The following is a 23,392-nucleotide window of genomic DNA, read 5'->3' as shown; positions in this document are numbered from 1 at the left end:
TAAGACTAGGTTGGGTTAGGTTTGGTGAGGTTAGCGAGTTTTGTGTATTTTTTTGCATTGTCGAATTCTTTGATTTCGGTGATGGTTAGGTTAGGTTGGGTTAGGTTTAGTGAGGTAAGCGAGTTTTGTCGATCATTTTGCAATTTCGAATTCTTTGATTTCGGTGATGGTTAGGTTAGGTTGGGTTAGGTTTGGTGAGTTAAGCGAGTTTCGTGTATATTTTTGCAATGTCGAATTCTTTGATTTCGGTGATGGTTAGGTTAGGTTGGATAAGGTTTGGTGAGGTAAGCGAGTTTTGTTTAAATTTTAAAATCTCGAATTCTTTGATTTCGGTGATGGTTAGGTTAGGTTGGGTTAGGTTTGGTGAAGTTAGCGGGTTTTGTGTATATTTTTGCATTGTCGAATTCTTTGATTTCGGTGAAAGTAAGACTAGGTTGGGTTAGGTTTGGTGAGGTAAGCGAGTTTTGTGTATATTTTTGCATTGTCGAATTCTTTGATTTCGGTGATGGTTAGGTTAGGTTGGGTTAGGTTTAGTGAGGTAAGCGAGTTTTGTGGATCATTTTGCAATCTCGAATTCTTTGATTTCGGTGATAGTTAGGTTAGGTTGGGTTAGGTTTGGTGAGTTAAGCGAGTTTCGTGTATATTTTTGCAATGTCGAATTCTTTGATTTCGGTGATGGTTAGGTTAGGTTGGATAAGGTTTGGTGAGGTAAGCGAGTTTTGTTTAAATTTTAAAATCTCGAATTCTTTGATTTCGGTGATGGTTAGGTTAGGTTGGGTTAGGTTTGGTGAAGTTAGTGGGTTTTGTGTATATTTTTGCATTGTCGAATTCTTTGATTTCGGTGAAAGTAAGACTAGGTTGGGTTAGGTTTGGTGAGGTAAGCGAGTTTTGTGTATATTTTTAAAATGTCGAATTCTTTGATTTCGGTGATGGTTAGGTTAGGTTGGGTTCAGGTCCGCTGGGACGGCGCAGACAAAGGTAGATGGACACATCGACTGATCCCATCAATCGCAGCCTGGACAAGGAGGAAAAGCGCAAAACCGGACTACCACACAACCCAGCTACTAACCAGCCATGGGTGTTTCGGAGCATTCCTCAACCGCATCGGAAAGGAAACGACAGCAGGATGTCACCACTGTGCATCAATCAGAGATGACGCAGAACATACACTCCTCGTATGCCCTGCATGGGAATCTGAAAGAGCGACACTCGAAGAAAGCACCCCGGTCAACACTGAAGACATAGCACAGAACATCACTAAAGACGTAGCCTCTTGGGAAGCATTCGCAGAGTTCGCAAGGAGCGTCATGAAGCAGAAGGAGGAGGCCGAACGGCTAAGGAAAGCGGAAAGACTTTAAGGAAATGAATAGATGTCAACCCATAGATATAGATATACTATTACCAGCCTATGATTAATACTGCAAATGAATGTTTTTCAGGAAACAGAAACCAAGCGGGTCAACTAGATGAACTGGAAAGGAGGGATCCGCACAAAAAGGAGAAGCCAACAAGGACGAAATCAGCCCCTGCGGAAGCAATCCACCAACGAGTGGGGTCCCCAAAGGGGTGAGGTGAGTCGGGGGAGTTTTTTAGTCAGTAAAAATCTGACACTTCCCTCTAGTGCGGACTAGAGGGAGTCTTATTGAAGATTTTCTCCTCCCACGCATAGGAAAAAAAAAAAAAAAAAAAAAAAGGTTAGGTTGGGTTAGGTTTAGTGAGGTAAGCGAGTTTTGTGTATATTTTTGCAATGTCGAATTCTTTGATTTCGGTGATGGTAAGGTTAGGTTGGGTTAGGTTTGGTTAGCGAGGTAAGCGAGTTTTGTGTAAATCTTACAATCTCGAATTCTTTGATTTCGGTGATGGTTAGGCTAGGTTCGGTGAGGTTTGGTTAGGTTAGCGAGTTTTGTGTATATTTTTGCATTGTCGAATTCTTTGATTTTGGTGTTCGTTAGGTTAGGTTGGGTTAGGTTTGGTGAGGTTAGCGAGTTTTGTGTATATTTTTGCATTGTCGAATTCTTTGATTTCGGTGATGGTTAGGTTAGGTTGGGTTAGGTTTAGTGAGGTAAGCGAGTTTTGTGGATCATTTTGCAATTTCGAATTCTTTGATTTCGGTGATGGTTAGGTTAGGTTGGGTTAGGTTTTGTGATTTAAGCGAGTTTCGTGTATATTTTTGCAATGTCGAATTCTTTGATTTCGGTGATGGTTAGGTTAGGTTGGATAAGGTTTGGTGAGGTAAGCGAGTTTTGTTTAAATTTCAAAATCTCGAATTCTTTGATTTCGGTGATGGTTAGGTTAGGTTGGGTTAGGTTTGGTGAAGTTAGCGGGTTTTGTGTATATTTTTGCATTGTCGAATTCTTTGATTTCGGTGAAAGTAAGACTAGGTTGGGTTAGGTTTGGTGAGGTAAGCGAGTTTTGTGTATATTTTTGCATTGTCGAATTCTTTGATTTCGGTGATGGTTAGGTTAGGTTGGGTTAGGTTTAGTGAGGTAAGCGAGTTTTGTGGATCATTTTGCAATCTCGAATTCTTTGATTTCGGTGATAGTTAGGTTAGGTTGGGTAAGGTTTGGTGAGTTAAGCGAGTTTCGTGTATATTTTTGCAATGTCGAATTCTTTGATTTCGGTGATGGTTAGGTTAGGTTGGATAAGGTTTGGTGAGGTAAGCGAGTTTTGTTTAAATTTTAAAATCTCGAATTCTTTGATTTCGGTGATGGTTAGGTTAGGTTGGGTTAGGTTTGGTGAAGTTAGAGGGTTTTGTGTATATTTTTGCATTGTCGAATTCTTTGATTTCGGTGAAAGTAAGACTAGGTTGGGTAAGGTTTGGTGAGGTAAGCGAGTTTTGTGTATATTTTTGCATTGTCGAATTCTTTGATTTTGGTGTTCGTAAGGTTAAGTTGGGTTAGGTTTGGTGAAGTTAGTGGGTTTTGTGTATATTTTTGCATTGTCGAATTTTTTGATTTCGGTGAAAGTAAGACTAGGTTGGGTTTGGTTTGGTGAGGTTAGCGAGGTTTGTGTATATTTTTGCATTGTCGAATTCTTTAATTTCGGTGATAGTTAGGCTAGGTTGGGTTAGGTTTGGAGAGGTTAGCGAGTTTTGTGTATATTTTTGCAATGTCGAATTCTTTGATTTCGGTGATGGTAAGGTTAGGTTGGGTTAGGTTTGGTGAGGTAAGCGGGTTTTGTGTATATTTTTTCGATGTCGAATTCTTTGATTTCGGTGATAGTTAGGCTAGGTTGGGTGAGGTTTGGTTAGGTAAGCGAGTTTTGTGTATATTTTTGCATTGTCGAATTCTTTGATTTTGGTGTTCGTTAGGTTAGGTTGGGTTAGGTTTGGTGAGGTTAGCGGGTTTTGTGTATATTTTTGCATTGTCGAATTCTTTGATTTCGGTGATGATTAGGTTAGGTTGGGTTAGGTTTGGTGAGGTTAGCGGGTTTTGTGTATATTTTTGCGATGTCGAATTCTTTGATTTCGGTGCTGGTTAGGATAGGTTGGGTTAGTTTTGGTGAGTTAAGCGAGTTTCGTGTATATTCTTGCAATGTCGAATTCTTTGATTTCGGTGATCGTTAGGTTAGGTTGGATAAGGTTTGGTGAGGTAAGCGAGTTTTGTTTAAATTTTAAAATCTCGAATTCTTTGATTTCGGTGATAGTAAGATTAGGTTGGGTTTGGTTTGGTGAGGTTAGCGGGTTTTGTGTATATTTTTGCATTGTCGAATTCTTTGATTTCGGTGAAAGTAAGACTAGGTTGGGTTAGGTTTGGTGAGGTTAGCGAGTTTTGTGTATTTTTTTGCATTGTCGAATTCTTTGATTTCGGTGATGGTTAGGTTAGGTTGGGTTAGGTTTAGTGAGGTAAGCGAGTTTTGTCGATCATTTTGCAATTTCGAATTCTTTGATTTCGGTGATGGTTAGGTTAGGTTGGGTTAGGTTTGGTGAGTTAAGCGAGTTTCGTGTATATTTTTGCAATGTCGAATTCTTTGATTTCGGTGATGGTTAGGTTAGGTTGGATAAGGTTTGGTGAGGTAAGCGAGTTTTGTTTAAATTTTAAAATCTCGAATTCTTTGATTTCGGTGATGGTTAGGTTAGGTTGGGTTAGGTTTGGTGAAGTTAGCGGGTTTTGTGTATATTTTTGCATTGTCGAATTCTTTGATTTCGGTGAAAGTAAGACTAGGTTGGGTTAGGTTTGGTGAGGTAAGCGAGTTTTGTGTATATTTTTGCATTGTCGAATTCTTTGATTTCGGTGATGGTTAGGTTAGGTTGGGTTAGGTTTAGTGAGGTAAGCGAGTTTTGTGGATCATTTTGCAATCTCGAATTCTTTGATTTCGGTGATAGTTAGGTTAGGTTGGGTTAGGTTTGGTGAGTTAAGCGAGTTTCGTGTATATTTTTGCAATGTCGAATTCTTTGATTTCGGTGATGGTTAGGTTAGGTTGGATAAGGTTTGGTGAGGTAAGCGAGTTTTGTTTAAATTTTAAAATCTCGAATTCTTTGATTTCGGTGATGGTTAGGTTAGGTTGGGTTAGGTTTGGTGAAGTTAGTGGGTTTTGTGTATATTTTTGCATTGTCGAATTCTTTGATTTCGGTGAAAGTAAGACTAGGTTGGGTTAGGTTTGGTGAGGTAAGCGAGTTTTGTGTATATTTTTAAAATGTCGAATTCTTTGATTTCGGTGATGGTTAGGTTAGGTTGGGTTCAGGTCCGCTGGGACGGCGCAGACAAAGGTAGATGGACACATCGACTGATCCCATCAATCGCAGCCTGGACAAGGAGGAAAAGCGCAAAACCGGACTACCACACAACCCAGCTACTAACCAGCCATGGGTGTTTCGGAGCATTCCTCAACCGCATCGGAAAGGAAACGACAGCAGGATGTCACCACTGTGCATCAATCAGAGATGACGCAGAACATACACTCCTCGTATGCCCTGCATGGGAATCTGAAAGAGCGACACTCGAAGAAAGCACCCCGGTCAACACTGAAGACATAGCACAGAACATCACTAAAGACGTAGCCTCTTGGGAAGCATTCGCAGAGTTCGCAAGGAGCGTCATGAAGCAGAAGGAGGAGGCCGAACGGCTAAGGAAAGCGGAAAGACTTTAAGGAAATGAATAGATGTCAACCCATAGATATAGATATACTATTACCAGCCTATGATTAATACTGCAAATGAATGTTTTTCAGGAAACAGAAACCAAGCGGGTCAACTAGATGAACTGGAAAGGAGGGATCCGCACAAAAAGGAGAAGCCAACAAGGACGAAATCAGCCCCTGCGGAAGCAATCCACCAACGAGTGGGGTCCCCAAAGGGGTGAGGTGAGTCGGGGGAGTTTTTTAGTCAGTAAAAATCTGACACTTCCCTCTAGTGCGGACTAGAGGGAGTCTTATTGAAGATTTTCTCCTCCCACGCATAGGAAAAAAAAAAAAAAAAAAAAAAAAAGGTTAGGTTGGGTTAGGTTTAGTGAGGTAAGCGAGTTTTGTGTATATTTTTGCAATGTCGAATTCTTTGATTTCGGTGATGGAAAGGTTAGGTTGGGTTAGGTTTGGTTAGCGAGGTAAGCGAGTTTTGTGTAAATCTTACAATCTCGAATTCTTTGATTTCGGTGATGGTTAGGCTAGGTTCGGTGAGGTTTGGTTAGGTTAGCGAGTTTTGTGTATATTTTTGCATTGTCGAATTCTTTGATTTTGGTGTTCGTTAGGTTAGGTTGGGTTAGGTTTGGTGAGGTTAGCGAGTTTTGTGTATATTTTTGCATTGTCGAATTCTTTGATTTCGGTGATGGTTAGGTTAGGTTGGGTTAGGTTTAGTGAGGTAAGCGAGTTTTGTGGATCATTTTGCAATTTCGAATTCTTTGATTTCGGTGATGGTTAGGTTAGGTTGGGTTAGGTTTTGTGATTTAAGCGAGTTTCGTGTATATTTTTGCAATGTCGAATTCTTTGATTTCGGTGATGGTTAGGTTAGGTTGGATAAGGTTTGGTGAGGTAAGCGAGTTTTGTTTAAATTTCAAAATCTCGAATTCTTTGATTTCGGTGATGGTTAGGTTAGGTTGGGTTAGGTTTGGTGAAGTTAGCGGGTTTTGTGTATATTTTTGCATTGTCGAATTCTTTGATTTCGGTGAAAGTAAGACTAGGTTGGGTTAGGTTTGGTGAGGTAAGCGAGTTTTGTGTATATTTTTGCATTGTCGAATTCTTTGATTTCGGTGATGGTTAGGTTAGGTTGGGTTAGGTTTAGTGAGGTAAGCGAGTTTTGTGGATCATTTTGCAATCTCGAATTCTTTGATTTCGGTGATAGTTAGGTTAGGTTGGGTAAGGTTTGGTGAGTTAAGCGAGTTTCGTGTATATTTTTGCAATGTCGAATTCTTTGATTTCGGTGATGGTTAGGTTAGGTTGGATAAGGTTTGGTGAGGTAAGCGAGTTTTGTTTAAATTTTAAAATCTCGAATTCTTTGATTTCGGTGATGGTTAGGTTAGGTTGGGTTAGGTTTGGTGAAGTTAGTGGGTTTTGTGTATATTTTTGCATTGTCGAATTCTTTGATTTCGGTGAAAGTAAGACTAGGTTGGGTAAGGTTTGGTGAGGTAAGCGAGTTTTGTGTATATTTTTGCATTGTCGAATTCTTTGATTTTGGTGTTCGTAAGGTTAAGTTGGGTTAGGTTTGGTGAAGTTAGTGGGTTTTGTGTATATTTTTGCATTGTCGAATTTTTTGATTTCGGTGAAAGTAAGACTAGGTTGGGTTTGGTTTGGTGAGGTTAGCGAGGTTTGTGTATATTTTTGCATTGTCGAATTCTTTAATTTCGGTGATAGTTAGGCTAGGTTGGGTTAGGTTTGGAGAGGTTAGCGAGTTTTGTGTATATTTTTGCAATGTCGAATTCTTTGATTTCGGTGATGGTAAGGTTAGGTTGGGTTAGGTTTGGTGAGGTAAGCGGGTTTTGTGTATATTTTTTCGATGTCGAATTCTTTGATTTCGGTGATAGTTAGGCTAGGTTGGGTGAGGTTTGGTTAGGTAAGCGAGTTTTGTGTATATTTTTGCATTGTCGAATTCTTTGATTTTGGTGTTCGTTAGGTTAGGTTGGGTTAGGTTTGGTGAGGTTAGCGGGTTTTGTGTATATTTTTGCATTGTCGAATTCTTTGATTTCGGTGATGATTAGGTTAGGTTGGGTTAGGTTTGGTGAGGTTAGCGGGTTTTGTGTATATTTTTGCGATGTCGAATTCTTTGATTTCGGTGCTGGTTAGGATAGGTTGGGTTAGTTTTGGTGAGTTAAGCGAGTTTCGTGTATATTCTTGCAATGTCGAATTCTTTGATTTCGGTGATCGTTAGGTTAGGTTGGATAAGGTTTGGTGAGGTAAGCGAGTTTTGTTTAAATTTTAAAATCTCGAATTCTTTGATTTCGGTGATAGTAAGATTAGGTTGGGTTTGGTTTGGTGAGGTTAGCGGGTTTTGTGTATATTTTTGCATTGTCGAATTCTTTGATTTCGGTGAAAGTAAGACTAGGTTGGGTTAGGTTTGGTGAGGTTAGCGAGTTTTGTGTATTTTTTTGCATTGTCGAATTCTTTGATTTCGGTGATGGTTAGGTTAGGTTGGGTTAGGTTTAGTGAGGTAAGCGAGTTTTGTCGATCATTTTGCAATTTCGAATTCTTTGATTTCGGTGATGGTTAGGTTAGGTTGGGTTAGGTTTGGTGAGTTAAGCGAGTTTCGTGTATATTTTTGCAATGTCGAATTCTTTGATTTCGGTGATGGTTAGGTTAGGTTGGATAAGGTTTGGTGAGGTAAGCGAGTTTTGTTTAAATTTTAAAATCTCGAATTCTTTGATTTCGGTGATGGTTAGGTTAGGTTGGGTTAGGTTTGGTGAAGTTAGCGGGTTTTGTGTATATTTTTGCATTGTCGAATTCTTTGATTCCGGTGAAAGTAAGACTAGGTTGGGTTAGGTTTGGTGAGGTAAGCGAGTTTTGTGTATATTTTTGCATTGTCGAATTCTTTGATTTCGGTGATGGTTAGGTTAGGTTGGGTTAGGTTTAGTGAGGTAAGCGAGTTTTGTGGATCATTTTGCAATCTCGAATTCTTTGATTTCGGTGATAGTTAGGTTAGGTTGGGTTAGGTTTGGTGAGTTAAGCGAGTTTCGTGTATATTTTTGCAATGTCGAATTCTTTGATTTCGGTGATGGTTAGGTTAGGTTGGATAAGGTTTGGTGAGGTAAGCGAGTTTTGTTTAAATTTTAAAATCTCGAATTCTTTGATTTCGGTGATGGTTAGGTTAGGTTGGGTTAGGTTTGGTGAAGTTAGTGGGTTTTGTGTATATTTTTGCATTGTCGAATTCTTTGATTTCGGTGAAAGTAAGACTAGGTTGGGTTAGGTTTGGTGAGGTAAGCGAGTTTTGTGTATATTTTTAAAATGTCGAATTCTTTGATTTCGGTGATGGTTAGGTTAGGTTGGGTTCAGGTCCGCTGGGACGGCGCAGACAAAGGTAGATGGACACATCGACTGATCCCATCAATCGCAGCCTGGACAAGGAGGAAAAGCGCAAAACCGGACTACCACACAACCCAGCTACTAACCAGCCATGGGTGTTTCGGAGCATTCCTCAACCGCATCGGAAAGGAAACGACAGCAGGATGTCACCACTGTGCATCAATCAGAGATGACGCAGAACATACACTCCTCGTATGCCCTGCATGGGAATCTGAAAGAGCGACACTCGAAGAAAGCACCCCGGTCAACACTGAAGACATAGCACAGAACATCACTAAAGACGTAGCCTCTTGGGAAGCATTCGCAGAGTTCGCAAGGAGCGTCATGAAGCAGAAGGAGGAGGCCGAACGGCTAAGGAAAGCGGAAAGACTTTAAGGAAATGAATAGATGTCAACCCATAGATATAGATATACTATTACCAGCCTATGATTAATACTGCAAATGAATGTTTTTCAGGAAACAGAAACCAAGCGGGTCAACTAGATGAACTGGAAAGGAGGGATCCGCACAAAAAGGAGAAGCCAACAAGGACGAAATCAGCCCCTGCGGAAGCAATCCACCAACGAGTGGGGTCCCCAAAGGGGTGAGGTGAGTCGGGGGAGTTTTTTAGTCAGTAAAAATCTGACACTTCCCTCTAGTGCGGACTAGAGGGAGTCTTATTGAAGATTTTCTCCTCCCACGCATAGGAAAAAAAAAAAAAAAAAAAAAAAGGTTAGGTTGGGTTAGGTTTAGTGAGGTAAGCGAGTTTTGTGTATATTTTTGCAATGTCGAATTCTTTGATTTCGGTGATGGTAAGGTTAGGTTGGGTTAGGTTTGGTTAGCGAGGTAAGCGAGTTTTGTGTAAATCTTACAATCTCGAATTCTTTGATTTCGGTGATGGTTAGGCTAGGTTCGGTGAGGTTTGGTTAGGTTAGCGAGTTTTGTGTATATTTTTGCATTGTCGAATTCTTTGATTTTGGTGTTCGTTAGGTTAGGTTGGGTTAGGTTTGGTGAGGTTAGCGAGTTTTGTGTATATTTTTGCATTGTCGAATTCTTTGATTTCGGTGATGGTTAGGTTAGGTTGGGTTAGGTTTAGTGAGGTAAGCGAGTTTTGTGGATCATTTTGCAATCTCGAATTCTTTGATTTCGGTGATAGTTAGGTTAGGTTGGGTAAGGTTTGGTGAGTTAAGCGAGTTTCGTGTATATTTTTGCAATGTCGAATTCTTTGATTTCGGTGATGGTTAGGTTAGGTTGGATAAGGTTTGGTGAGGTAAGCGAGTTTTGTTTAAATTTTAAAATCTCGAATTCTTTGATTTCGGTGATGGTTAGGTTAGGTTGGGTTAGGTTTGGTGAAGTTAGTGGGTTTTGTGTATATTTTTGCATTGTCGAATTCTTTGATTTCGGTGAAAGTAAGACTAGGTTGGGTAAGGTTTGGTGAGGTAAGCGAGTTTTGTGTATATTTTTGCATTGTCGAATTCTTTGATTTCGGTGAAAGTAAGACTAGGTTGGGTTAGGTTTGGTGAGGTAAGCGAGTTTTGTGTATATTTTTGCATTGTCGAATTCTTTGATTTCGGTGATGGTTAGGTTAGGTTGGGTTAGGTTTAGTGAGGTAAGCGAGTTTTGTGGATCATTTTGCAATCTCGAATTCTTTGATTTCGGTGATAGTTAGGTTAGGTTGGGTTAGGTTTGGTGAGTTAAGCGAGTTTCGTGTATATTTTTGCAATGTCGAATTCTTTGATTTCGGTGATGGTTAGGTTAGGTTGGGTTAGGTTTGGTGAAGTTAGTGGGTTTTGTGTATATTTTTGCATTGTCGAATTCTTTGATTTCGGTGAAAGTAAGACTAGGTTGGGTAAGGTTTGGTGAGGTAAGCGAGTTTTGTGTATATTTTTGCATTGTCGAATTCTTTGATTTTGGTGTTCGTAAGGTTAAGTTGGGTTAGGTTTGGTGAAGTTAGTGGGTTTTGTGTATATTTTTGCATTGTCGAATTTTTTGATTTCGGTGAAAGTAAGACTAGGTTGGGTTTGGTTTGGTGAGGTTAGCGAGGTTTGTGTATATTTTTGCATTGTCGAATTCTTTAATTTCGGTGATAGTTAGGCTAGGTTGGGTTAGGTTTGGAGAGGTTAGCGAGTTTTGTGTATATTTTTGCAATGTCGAATTCTTTGATTTCGGTGATGGTAAGGTTAGGTTGGGTTAGGTTTGGTGAGGTAAGCGGGTTTTGTGTATATTTTTTCGATGTCGAATTCTTTGATTTCGGTGATAGTTAGGCTAGGTTGGGTGAGGTTTGGTTAGGTAAGCGAGTTTTGTGTATATTTTTGCATTGTCGAATTCTTTGATTTTGGTGTTCGTTAGGTTAGGTTGGGTTAGGTTTGGTGAGGTAAGCGGGTTTTGTGTATATTTTTGCATTGTCGAATTCTTTGATTTCGGTGATGATTAGGTTAGGTTGGGTTAGGTTTGGTGAGGTTAGCGGGTTTTGTGTATATTTTTGCGATGTCGAATTCTTTGATTTCGGTGCTGGTTAGGATAGGTTGGGTTAGTTTTGGTGAGTTAAGCGAGTTTCGTGTATATTCTTGCAATGTCGAATTCTTTGATTTCGGTGATCGTTAGGTTAGGTTGGATAAGGTTTGGTGAGGTAAGCGAGTTTTGTTTAAATTTTAAAATCTCGAATTCTTTGATTTCGGTGATAGTAAGATTAGGTTGGGTTTGGTTTGGTGAGGTTAGCGGGTTTTGTGTATATTTTTGCATTGTCGAATTCTTTGATTTCGGTGAAAGTAAGACTAGGTTGGGTTAGGTTTGGTGAGGTTAGCGAGTTTTGTGTATTTTTTTGCATTGTCGAATTCTTTGATTTCGGTGATGGTTAGGTTAGGTTGGGTTAGGTTTAGTGAGGTAAGCGAGTTTTGTCGATCATTTTGCAATTTCGAATTCTTTGATTTCGGTGATGGTTAGGTTAGGTTGGGTTAGGTTTGGTGAGTTAAGCGAGTTTCGTGTATATTTTTGCAATGTCGAATTCTTTGATTTCGGTGATGGTTAGGTTAGGTTGGATAAGGTTTGGTGAGGTAAGCGAGTTTTGTTTAAATTTTAAAATCTCGAATTCTTTGATTTCGGTGATGGTTAGGTTAGGTTGGGTTAGGTTTGGTGAAGTTAGCGGGTTTTGTGTATATTTTTGCATTGTCGAATTCTTTGATTCCGGTGAAAGTAAGACTAGGTTGGGTTAGGTTTGGTGAGGTAAGCGAGTTTTGTGTATATTTTTGCAATGTCGAATTCTTTGATTTCGGTGATGGTAAGGTTAGGTTGGGTTAGGTTTGGTTAGCGAGGTAAGCGAGTTTTGTGTAAATCTTACAATCTCGAATTCTTTGATTTCGGTGATGGTTAGGCTAGGTTCGGTGAGGTTTGGTTAGGTTAGCGAGTTTTGTGTATATTTTTGCATTGTCGAATTCTTTGATTTTGGTGTTCGTTAGGTTAGGTTGGGTTAGGTTTGGTGAGGTTAGCGAGTTTTGTGTATATTTTTGCATTGTCGAATTCTTTGATTTCGGTGATGGTTAGGTTAGGTTGGGTTAGGTTTAGTGAGGTAAGCGAGTTTTGTGGATCATTTTGCAATTTCGAATTCTTTGATTTCGGTGATGGTTAGGTTAGGTTGGGTTAGGTTTTGTGATTTAAGCGAGTTTCGTGTATATTTTTGCAATGTCGAATTCTTTGATTTCGGTGATGGTTAGGTTAGGTTGGATAAGGTTTGGTGAGGTAAGCGAGTTTTGTTTAAATTTCAAAATCTCGAATTCTTTGATTTCGGTGATGGTTAGGTTAGGTTGGGTTAGGTTTGGTGAAGTTAGCGGGTTTTGTGTATATTTTTGCATTGTCGAATTCTTTGATTTCGGTGAAAGTAAGACTAGGTTGGGTTAGGTTTGGTGAGGTAAGCGAGTTTTGTGTATATTTTTGCATTGTCGAATTCTTTGATTTCGGTGATGGTTAGGTTAGGTTGGGTTAGGTTTAGTGAGGTAAGCGAGTTTTGTGGATCATTTTGCAATCTCGAATTCTTTGATTTCGGTGATAGTTAGGTTAGGTTGGGTAAGGTTTGGTGAGTTAAGCGAGTTTCGTGTATATTTTTGCAATGTCGAATTCTTTGATTTCGGTGATGGTTAGGTTAGGTTGGATAAGGTTTGGTGAGGTAAGCGAGTTTTGTTTAAATTTTAAAATCTCGAATTCTTTGATTTCGGTGATGGTTAGGTTAGGTTGGGTTAGGTTTGGTGAAGTTAGTGGGTTTTGTGTATATTTTTGCATTGTCGAATTCTTTGATTTCGGTGAAAGTAAGACTAGGTTGGGTAAGGTTTGGTGAGGTAAGCGAGTTTTGTGTATATTTTTGCATTGTCGAATTCTTTGATTTTGGTGTTCGTAAGGTTAAGTTGGGTTAGGTTTGGTGAAGTTAGTGGGTTTTGTGTATATTTTTGCATTGTCGAATTTTTTGATTTCGGTGAAAGTAAGACTAGGTTGGGTTTGGTTTGGTGAGGTTAGCGAGGTTTGTGTATATTTTTGCATTGTCGAATTCTTTAATTTCGGTGATAGTTAGGCTAGGTTGGGTTAGGTTTGGAGAGGTTAGCGAGTTTTGTGTATATTTTTGCGATGTTGAATTCTTTGATTTCGGTGATGGTTAGGTTAGGTTGGGTTAGGTTTAGTGAGGTAAGCGAGTTTTGTGTATATTTTTGCAATGTCGAATTCTTTGATTTCGGTGATGGTAAGGTTAGGTTGGGTTAGGTTTGGTGAGGTAAGCGGGTTTTGTGTATATTTTTTCGATGTCGAATTCTTTGATTTCGGTGATAGTTAGGCTAGGTTGGGTGAGGTTTGGTTAGGTAAGCGAGTTTTGTGTATATTTTTGCATTGTCGAATTCTTTGATTTTGGTGTTCGTTAGGTTAGGTTGGGTTAGGTTTGGTGAGGTTAGCGGGTTTTGTGTATATTTTTGCATTGTCGAATTCTTTGATTTCGGTGATGATTAGGTTAGGTTGGGTTAGGTTTGGTGAGGTTAGCGGGTTTTGTGTATATTTTTGCGATGTCGAATTCTTTGATTTCGGTGCTGGTTAGGATAGGTTGGGTTAGTTTTGGTGAGTTAAGCGAGTTTCGTGTATATTCTTGCAATGTCGAATTCTTTGATTTCGGTGATCGTTAGGTTAGGTTGGATAAGGTTTGGTGAGGTAAGCGAGTTTTGTTTAAATTTTAAAATCTCGAATTCTTTGATTTCGGTGATAGTAAGATTAGGTTGGGTTTGGTTTGGTGAGGTTAGCGGGTTTTGTGTATATTTTTGCATTGTCGAATTCTTTGATTTCGGTGAAAGTAAGACTAGGTTGGGTTAGGTTTGGTGAGGTTAGCGAGTTTTGTGTATTTTTTTGCATTGTCGAATTCTTTGATTTCGGTGATGGTTAGGTTAGGTTGGGTTAGGTTTAGTGAGGTAAGCGAGTTTTGTCGATCATTTTGCAATTTCGAATTCTTTGATTTCGGTGATGGTTAGGTTAGGTTGGGTTAGGTTTGGTGAGTTAAGCGAGTTTCGTGTATATTTTTGCAATGTCGAATTCTTTGATTTCGGTGATGGTTAGGTTAGGTTGGATAAGGTTTGGTGAGGTAAGCGAGTTTTGTTTAAATTTTAAAATCTCGAATTCTTTGATTTCGGTGATGGTTAGGTTAGGTTGGGTTAGGTTTGGTGAAGTTAGCGGGTTTTGTGTATATTTTTGCATTGTCGAATTCTTTGATTTCGGTGAAAGTAAGACTAGGTTGGGTTAGGTTTGGTGAGGTAAGCGAGTTTTGTGTATATTTTTGCATTGTCGAATTCTTTGATTTCGGTGATGGTTAGGTTAGGTTGGGTTAGGTTTAGTGAGGTAAGCGAGTTTTGTGGATCATTTTGCAATCTCGAATTCTTTGATTTCGGTGATAGTTAGGTTAGGTTGGGTTAGGTTTGGTGAGTTAAGCGAGTTTCGTGTATATTTTTGCAATGTCGAATTCTTTGATTTCGGTGATGGTTAGGTTAGGTTGGATAAGGTTTGGTGAGGTAAGCGAGTTTTGTTTAAATTTTAAAATCTCGAATTCTTTGATTTCGGTGATGGTTAGGTTAGGTTGGGTTAGGTTTGGTGAAGTTAGTGGGTTTTGTGTATATTTTTGCATTGTCGAATTCTTTGATTTCGGTGAAAGTAAGACTAGGTTGGGTTAGGTTTGGTGAGGTAAGCGAGTTTTGTGTATATTTTTAAAATGTCGAATTCTTTGATTTCGGTGATGGTTAGGTTAGGTTGGGTTCAGGTCCGCTGGGACGGCGCAGACAAAGGTAGATGGACACATCGACTGATCCCATCAATCGCAGCCTGGACAAGGAGGAAAAGCGCAAAACCGGACTACCACACAACCCAGCTACTAACCAGCCATGGGTGTTTCGGAGCATTCCTCAACCGCATCGGAAAGGAAACGACAGCAGGATGTCACCACTGTGCATCAATCAGAGATGACGCAGAACATACACTCCTCGTATGCCCTGCATGGGAATCTGAAAGAGCGACACTCGAAGAAAGCACCCCGGTCAACACTGAAGACATAGCACAGAACATCACTAAAGACGTAGCCTCTTGGGAAGCATTCGCAGAGTTCGCAAGGAGCGTCATGAAGCAGAAGGAGGAGGCCGAACGGCTAAGGAAAGCGGAAAGACTTTAAGGAAATGAATAGATGTCAACCCATAGATATAGATATACTATTACCAGCCTATGATTAATACTGCAAATGAATGTTTTTCAGGAAACAGAAACCAAGCGGGTCAACTAGATGAACTGGAAAGGAGGGATCCGCACAAAAAGGAGAAGCCAACAAGGACGAAATCAGCCCCTGCGGAAGCAATCCACCAACGAGTGGGGTCCCCAAAGGGGTGAGGTGAGTCGGGGGAGTTTTTTAGTCAGTAAAAATCTGACACTTCCCTCTAGTGCGGACTAGAGGGAGTCTTATTGAAGATTTTCTCCTCCCACGCATAGGAAAAAAAAAAAAAAAAAAAAAAAAGGTTAGGTTGGGTTAGGTTTAGTGAGGTAAGCGAGTTTTGTGTATATTTTTGCAATGTCGAATTCTTTGATTTCGGTGATTGTAAGGTTAGGTTGGGTTAGGTTTGGTTAGCGAGGTAAGCGAGTTTTGTGTAAATCTTACAATCTCGAATTCTTTGATTTCGGTGATGGTTAGGCTAGGTTCGGTGAGGTTTGGTTAGGTTAGCGAGTTTTGTGTATATTTTTGCATTGTCGAATTCTTTGATTTCGGTGATGGCTAGGTTAGGTTGGGTTAGGTTTAGTGAGGTAAGCGAGTTTTGTGGATCATTTTGCAATTTCGAATTCTTTGATTTCGGTGATGGTTAGGTTAGGTTGGGTTAGGTTTTGTGATTTAAGCGAGTTTCGTGTATATTTTTGCAATGTCGAATTCTTTGATTTCGGTGATGGTTAGGTTAGGTTGGATAAGGTTTGGTGAGGTAAGCGAGTTTTGTTTAAATTTCAAAATCTCGAATTCTTTGATTTCGGTGATGGTTAGGTTAGGTTGGGTTAGGTTTGGTGAAGTTAGCGGGTTTTGTGTATATTTTTGCATTGTCGAATTCTTTGATTTCGGTGAAAGTAAGACTAGGTTGGGTTAGGTTTGGTGAGGTAAGCGAGTTTTGTGTATATTTTTGCATTGTCGAATTCTTTGATTTCGGTGATGGTAAGGTTAGGTTGGGTTAGGTTTAGTGAGGTAAGCGAGTTTTGTGGATCATTTTGCAATCTCGAATTCTTTGATTTCGGTGATAGTTAGGTTAGGTTGGGTAAGGTTTGGTGAGTTAAGCGAGTTTCGTGTATATTTTTGCAATGTCGAATTCTTTGATTTCGGTGATGGTTAGGTTAGGTTGGATAAGGTTTGGTGAGGTAAGCGAGTTTTGTTTAAATTTTAAAATCTCGAATTCTTTGATTTCGGTGATGGTTAGGTTAGGTTGGGTTAGGTTTGGTGAAGTTAGTGGGTTTTGTGTATATTTTTGCATTGTCGAATTCTTTGATTTCGGTGATGATTAGGTTAGGTTGGGTTAGGTTTGGTGAGGTTAGCGGGTTTTGTGTATATTTTTGCGATGTCGAATTCTTTGATTTCGGTGCTGGTTAGGATAGGTTGGGTTAGTTTTGGTGAGTTAAGCGAGTTTCGTGTATATTCTTGCAATGTCGAATTCTTTGATTTCGGTGATCGTTAGGTTAGGTTGGATAAGGTTTGGTGAGGTAAGCGAGTTTTGTTTAAATTTTAAAATCTCGAATTCTTTGATTTCGGTGATAGTAAGATTAGGTTGGGTTTGGTTTGGTGAGGTTAGCGGGTTTTGTGTATATTTTTGCATTGTCGAATTCTTTGATTTCGGTGAAAGTAAGACTAGGTTGGGTTAGGTTTGGTGAGGTTAGCGAGTTTTGTGTATTTTTTTGCATTGTCGAATTCTTTGATTTCGGTGATGGTTAGGTTAGGTTGGGTTAGGTTTAGTGAGGTAAGCGAGTTTTGTCGATCATTTTGCAATTTCGAATTCTTTGATTTCGGTGATGGTTAGGTTAGGTTGGGTTAGGTTTGGTGAGTTAGGCGAGTTTCGTGTATATTTTTGCAATGTCGAATTCTTTGATTTCGGTGATGGTTAGGTTAGGTTGGATAAGGTTTGGTGAGGTAAGCGAGTTTTGTTTAAATTTTAAAATCTCGAATTCTTTGATTTCGGTGATGGTTAGGTTAGGTTGGGTTAGGTTTGGTGAAGTTAGCGGGTTTTGTGTATATTTTTGCATTGTCGAATTCTTTGATTTCGGTGATGGTAAGGTTAGGTTGGGTTAGGTTTGGTGAGGTAAGCGGGTTTTGTGTATATTTTTTCGATGTCGAATTCTTTGATTTCGGTGATAGTTAGGCTAGGTTGGGTGAGGTTTGGTTAGGTAAGCGAGTTTTGTGTATATTTTTGCATTGTCGAATTCTTTGATTTTGGTGTTCGTTAGGTTAGGTTGGGTTAGGTTTGGTGAGGTTAGCGGGTTTTGTGTATATTTTTGCATTGTCGAATTCTTTGATTTCGGTGATGATTAGGTTAGGTTGGGTTAGGTTTGGTGAGGTTAGCGGGTTTTGTGTATATTTTTGCGATGTCGAATTCTTTGATTTTGGTGCTGGTTAGGATAGGTTGGGTTAGTTTTGGTGAGTTAAGCGAGTTTCGTGTATATTCTTGCAATGTCGAATTCTTTGATTTCGGTGATCGTTAGGTTAGGTTGGATAAGGTTTGGTGAGGTAAGCGAGTTTTGTTTAAATTTTAAAATCTCGAATTCTTTGATTTCGGTGATAGTAAGATTAGGTTGGGTTTGGTTTGGTGAGGTTAGCGAGTTTTGTGTATATTTTTGCATTGTCGAATTCTTTAATTTCGGTGATAGTTAGGCTAGGTTGGGCTAGGTTTGGTGAGGTTAGCGAGTTTTGTGTATATTTTTGCATTGTCGAATTCTTTGATTTCGGTGATGGTTAGGTTAGGTTGGGTTAGGTTTGGTGGGGTTAGCGAGTTTTGTGTATATTTTTGCAATCTCGAATTCATTGATTTCGGTGCTGGTTAGGTTAGGTTGGGATAGGTTTGGTGAGGTTTGCGAGTTTTGTGTATATTTTTGCATTGTCGAATTCTTTAATTTCGGTGATAGTTAAGCTAGGTTGGGTTAGGTATGGAGAGGTTAGCGAGTTTTGTGTATATTTTTAAAATGTCGAATTCTTTGATTTCGGTGATGGTTAGGTTAGGTTGGGTTAGGTTTAGTGAGGTAAGCGAGTTTTGTGTATATTTTTGCAATGTCGAATTCTTTGATTTCGGTGATGGTAAGGTTAGGTTGGGTTAGGTTTGGTGAGGTAAGCGGGTTTTGTGTATATTTTTGCGATGTCGAATTCTTTGATTTCGGTGATAGTTAGGCTAGGTTGGGTGAGGTTTGGTTAGGTTAGCGAGTTTTGTGTATATTTTTGCATTGTCGAATTCTTTGATTTTGGTGTTCGTTAGGTTAGGTTGGGTTAGGTTTGGTGAGGTTAGCGGGTTTTGTGTATATTTTTGCATTGTCGAATTCTTTGATTTCGGTGAAAGTTAGGCTAGGTTGGGTTAGGTTTGGTGAGGTAAGCGAGTTTTGTGTATATTTTTAAATTGTCGAATTCTTTGATTTCGGTGATAGTAAGACTAGGTTGGGTTAGGTTTGGTGAGGTTAGCGAGTTTTGTGTATATTTTTGCATTGTCGAATTTTTTAATTTCGGTGATAGTTAGGCTAGGTTGGGTTAGGTGTGGAGAGGTTAGCGAGTTTTGTTTATATTTTTGCAATGTCGAATTCTTTGATTTCGGTGATGGTAAGGTTAGGTTGGGTTAGGTTTAGTGAGGTAAGCGAGTTTTGTGTATATTTTTGCAATGTCGAATTCTTTGATTTCGGTGATGGTAAGGTTAGGTTGGGTTAGGTTTGGTGAGGTAAGCGGGTTTTGTGTATATTTTTGCGATGTCGAATTCTTTGATTTCGGTGATAGTTAGGCTAGGTTGGGTGAGGTTTGGTTAGGTTAGCGAGTTTTGTGTATATTTTTGCACTGTCGAATTGTTTGATTTTGGTGTTCGTTAGGTTAGGTTGGGTTAGGTTTGGTGAGGTTAGCGAGTTTTGTGTATGATTTTGCATTGTCGAATTCTTTGATTTCGGTGATGGTTAGGTTAGGTTGGGTTAGGTTTAGTGAGGTAAGCGAGTTTTGTGGATCATTTTGCAATTTCGAATTCTTTGATTTCGGTGATGGTTAGGTTAGGTTGGGTTAGGTTTGGTGAGTTAAGCGAGTTTCGTGTATATTTTTGCAATGTCGAATTCTTTGATTTCGGTGATGGTTAGGTTAGGTTGGATAAGGTTTGGTGAGGTAAGCGAGTTTTGTTTAAATTTTAAAATCTCGAATTCTTTGATTTCGGTGATGGTTAGGTTAGGTTGGGTTAGGTTTGGTGAAGTTAGCGGGTTTTGTGTATATTTTTGCATTGTCGAATTCTTTGATTTCGGTGAAAGTAAGACTAGGTTGGGTTAGGTTTGGTGAGGTAAGCGAGTTTTGTGTATATTTTTGCATTGTCGAATTCTTTGATTTCGGTGATGGTAAGGTTAGGTAGGTTAGGTTTAGTGAGGTAAGCGAGTTTTGTGGATCATTTTGCAATCTCGAATTCTTTGATTTCGGTGCTAGTTAGGTTAGGTTGGGTTAGGTTTGGTGAGTTAAGCGAGTTTCGTGTATATTTTTGCAATGTCGAATTCTTTGATTTCGGTGATGGTTAGGTTAGGTTGGATAAGGTTTGGTGAGGTAAGCGAGTTTTGTTTAAATTTTAAAATCTCGAATTCTTTGATTTCGGTGATGGTTAGGTTAGGTTGGTTTAGGTTTGGTGAAGTTAGTGGGTTTTGTGTATATTTTTGCATTGTCAAATTCTTTGATTTCGGTGAAAGTAAGACTAGGTTGGGTTAGGTTTGGTGAGGTAAGCGAGTTTTGTGTATATTTTTGCAATGTCGAATTCTTTGATTTCGGTGATGGTAAGGTTAGGTTGGGTTAGGTTTGGTGAGGTAAGCTGGTTTTGTGTATATTTTTGCGATGTCGAATTCTTTGATTTCGGTGATAGTTAGGCTAGGTTGGGTGAGGTTTGGTTAGGTTAGCGAGTTTTGTGTATATTTTTGCATTGTCGAATTCTTTGATTTTGGTGTTCGTTAGGTTAGGTTGGGTTAGGTTTGGTGAGGTTAGCGAGTTTTGTGTATATTTTTGCATTGTCGAATTCTTTGATTTCGGTGATAGTAAGACTAGGTTGGGTTAGGTTTGGTGAGGTTAGCGAGTTTTGTGTATATTTTTGCATTGTCGAATTCTTTGATTTCGGTGATTGTTAGGTTAGGTTGGGTTAGGTTTAGTGAGGTAAGCGAGTTTTGTCGATCATTTTGCAATTTCGAATTCTTTGATTTCGGTGATGGTTAGGTTAGGTTGGGTTAGGTTTGGTGAGTTAAGCGAGTTTCGTGTATATTTTTGCAATGTCGAATTCTTTGATTTCGGTGATGGTTAGGTTAGGTTGGATAAGGTTTGGTGAGGTAAGCGAGTTTTGTTTAAATTTTAAAATCTCGAATTCTTTGATTTCGGTGATGGTTAGGTTAGGTTGGGTTAGGTTTGGTGAAGTTGGTAGCGCGCGGACAGTGGGAGCGAGTGGACGTGTCTGTGCGCGCTCTCTCGGCCGAGCACCGACGCCGGCTGTCTACACAGTCCAGAACCGCTACCGCTACTAGAAGCCAGGAGTCGCAACTAGGAGTCAGGAGGGGCCATTGGCACTTCACTGCGTCTGTGCCAGTAGTATCAGACGTATCTGAAGGAGGTAGGAGAGGCTGTGTGTTTGCATGTAAAAAAAAAAAAAAAAAAAACCAGGCCGCCACGTTGTTATAACTACCACACAACCCATAACACACCGACAGTTGTCGAAACACCACGCACATAGCGATAATAATAATTGACACTTTGCAAATTGTCGTTATATCGCGTGTAACACAACATCGCTAATCATCTGACCACGCACGCCGGTTCCGATCGCTATACGAATACGACCAGCTGACTTTCTGTCAAATCGCGCGACAACCATTGACATTTCTCGGGGGCGCGGGGAGCTGCCAGTCACTGTCAAAGGTGGCTACACTGTGAAAAAAGCCAGTGAAACGCCCGCAAATCGTCGTTATATCACGTGTAATACAATACAATACATCGCTTGAACAGCTGTACCACACCACGCCGGTTCCGATCGTGACACGAATACGATCAGCTGACTAGCTGTCAAATAGCGTGACAGCCAATTATATTTCACGCCTGCCTCAGGCAAAGGTGGCTACACTGTGAATAAAGCCAGTGAAACATCCGGAAATTGTTGTAATATTACGTGTAATACAATACAATACAATACATTCCTAGACCATCTGACTTCACCACGCCGGTTTCGATCGCGACACGAACACGATCAGCTGACTAGCTGTCAAATCGTGGGGGCGCCGGCGAGCCGCTTGCCACAGACGATCGTTGCAAAGCACCTACTGTACAACACGGCATTCATACAAATAAATAAACAAATATAAATAATTATCTGCAAAACCAATTAAGATTAAAACTCTAATTAAATTATTTATTCACTAGCGACACCTATGGTCAATTTAGATTAAAACCGTAATTAAATTATTTACTCACTAGCGACACCTATGGTCAATTTAGATTAAAACCTTAATTAAATTATTTATACACTAGCGACATCTATGGTCAATTAAGATCAAAACCTTAAATTAAATTATTTATTCACTAGCGACATCTATGGTCACAATTAAAAATCTTTACCACAAAAAATCGTAAGAAGTAAACGTCACCGGGAACGAACCGCCGACATACATTGTTCGCACTATGAACAGCTGACAAACATGCGCGTGACTACCTGCCCCCATACGCGAGAGACGTAACATCATTACATGCACAGCTGATTCTTAGACCAGCTGACCACAACAAACGACACATCGTGGATTATCTGCTGATATGAATGTCCATTTACTTTATCTGTCATTATAAATGCTATTCTTCATGTTTATGTATGAATGTATTTATGTTTATGTTTAATTGGTATTTTGTTTTTTTTCTTTTTTGTGTTATATTTTTTTTTGACCAGTGTGGCACTTTAGGCTTTAGCGCTTCAGGAATTCCTGTTAAGCCACAATGGTCTGTTTAAAATAAATAAATAAATAAATGAATGACAATGAGCAACGAAAAGCCACAGCAACAAATTATGGATCCAATAAACAGAATAAAAGTGGAAATGGACATGCTCGTGGAGTTTGTGTCAAACGTCAAAAACACGAAGGAAAACATTAGAACCCAAATTAGCCTAGTACGCAGATTAGTGACAAGCCTAGCCGAGGAAGAGCAGAAAAAGAATAAAATCAACAAAACTGCATCTAAAGCTTCCGACGCGAGCACGGCGACAGAGACGACAGAGAAAAACACTCAGACCGAGACCGAAGAGTGGAAGACCCAACGGAAACAGCAGCGGAAGCAAAAGTGGAAGCCCCAGAAGCCGCTACAGAAGCAACAGGAACAGGAGCAAGCGCAACAGGAAGAAAAACAGCAGCAGCGCCCACAGCCGTATCCACAGCCGCAGACGCAGCAGCAACGACAACAACAAAACAAGGTCCAGCAGAAAAAACCCAAACTGACTATACCGCGCCCAAAAACCGAAGCGATAACACTGAAGCGAAGCGAAAGTAATAACAACACGTACGCGGATATTCTCAAAAAAATAAGAACCACCGTAGACATCGCTGCAACTGGATGCCAGGTGGACCGCATCAGAAAAACCCGGAACGGTATGATCCTAATGGAACTGGAAAGGAACGGCGGCAACCCCACAACGCTAGCAGACGCCATTAAAACAGCACTAGGTGACGACACAACGGTCAGGAGATTAACGACGATGGTGAAGATAGAGGTGCGGGACCTGGATGAAGGAGAAGAGCGCCAAGATGTGATGGACGCCCTCAAACCAGTACTGGGAACGCTTACAGTCGAGGAGGCTGAAGTGGTCAGCCTATTCAACACTTACAACGGAACAAGAGTCGCAGTTGTAAAGATGGCAAGCGACAAAGCACGTACAATCCTAAAAAAAAGGTAAGCTTCGCGTAGGATGGGTAAACTGCCGCGTACGACAGCACATAGAAGCGGTCCGCTGTTACAAGTGCCAGGAGTACGGACACTTGGCAGCCACCTGCAGCGGAAGTGACAGGTCCCAACTGTGTCGCCGATGTGGTAAAGGAGGCCACATAGCAGCCAAATGCGAGAACAGTCTGTGCTGCATTGTCTGCAAAGACCGCGGCACGGACACACAGCACATGGCAGGGACACCCAAGTGTCCTGCATACAAAACCGAACTGGAGAGACAGAGGAAGGGGAAGACACAAACATAATGGCTGCAAATGGAAAAATAAGAGTCCTCCA

The sequence above is a fragment of the Arctopsyche grandis genome, chromosome 4 (assembly GCF_051622035.1).
Source record: "Arctopsyche grandis isolate Sample6627 chromosome 4, ASM5162203v2, whole genome shotgun sequence".
Lineage (NCBI taxonomy): Eukaryota > Metazoa > Arthropoda > Insecta > Trichoptera > Hydropsychidae > Arctopsyche > Arctopsyche grandis.
The sequence above is the reverse complement of the archived record's forward strand: the minus strand, read 5'-3'. Positions refer to the sequence as shown.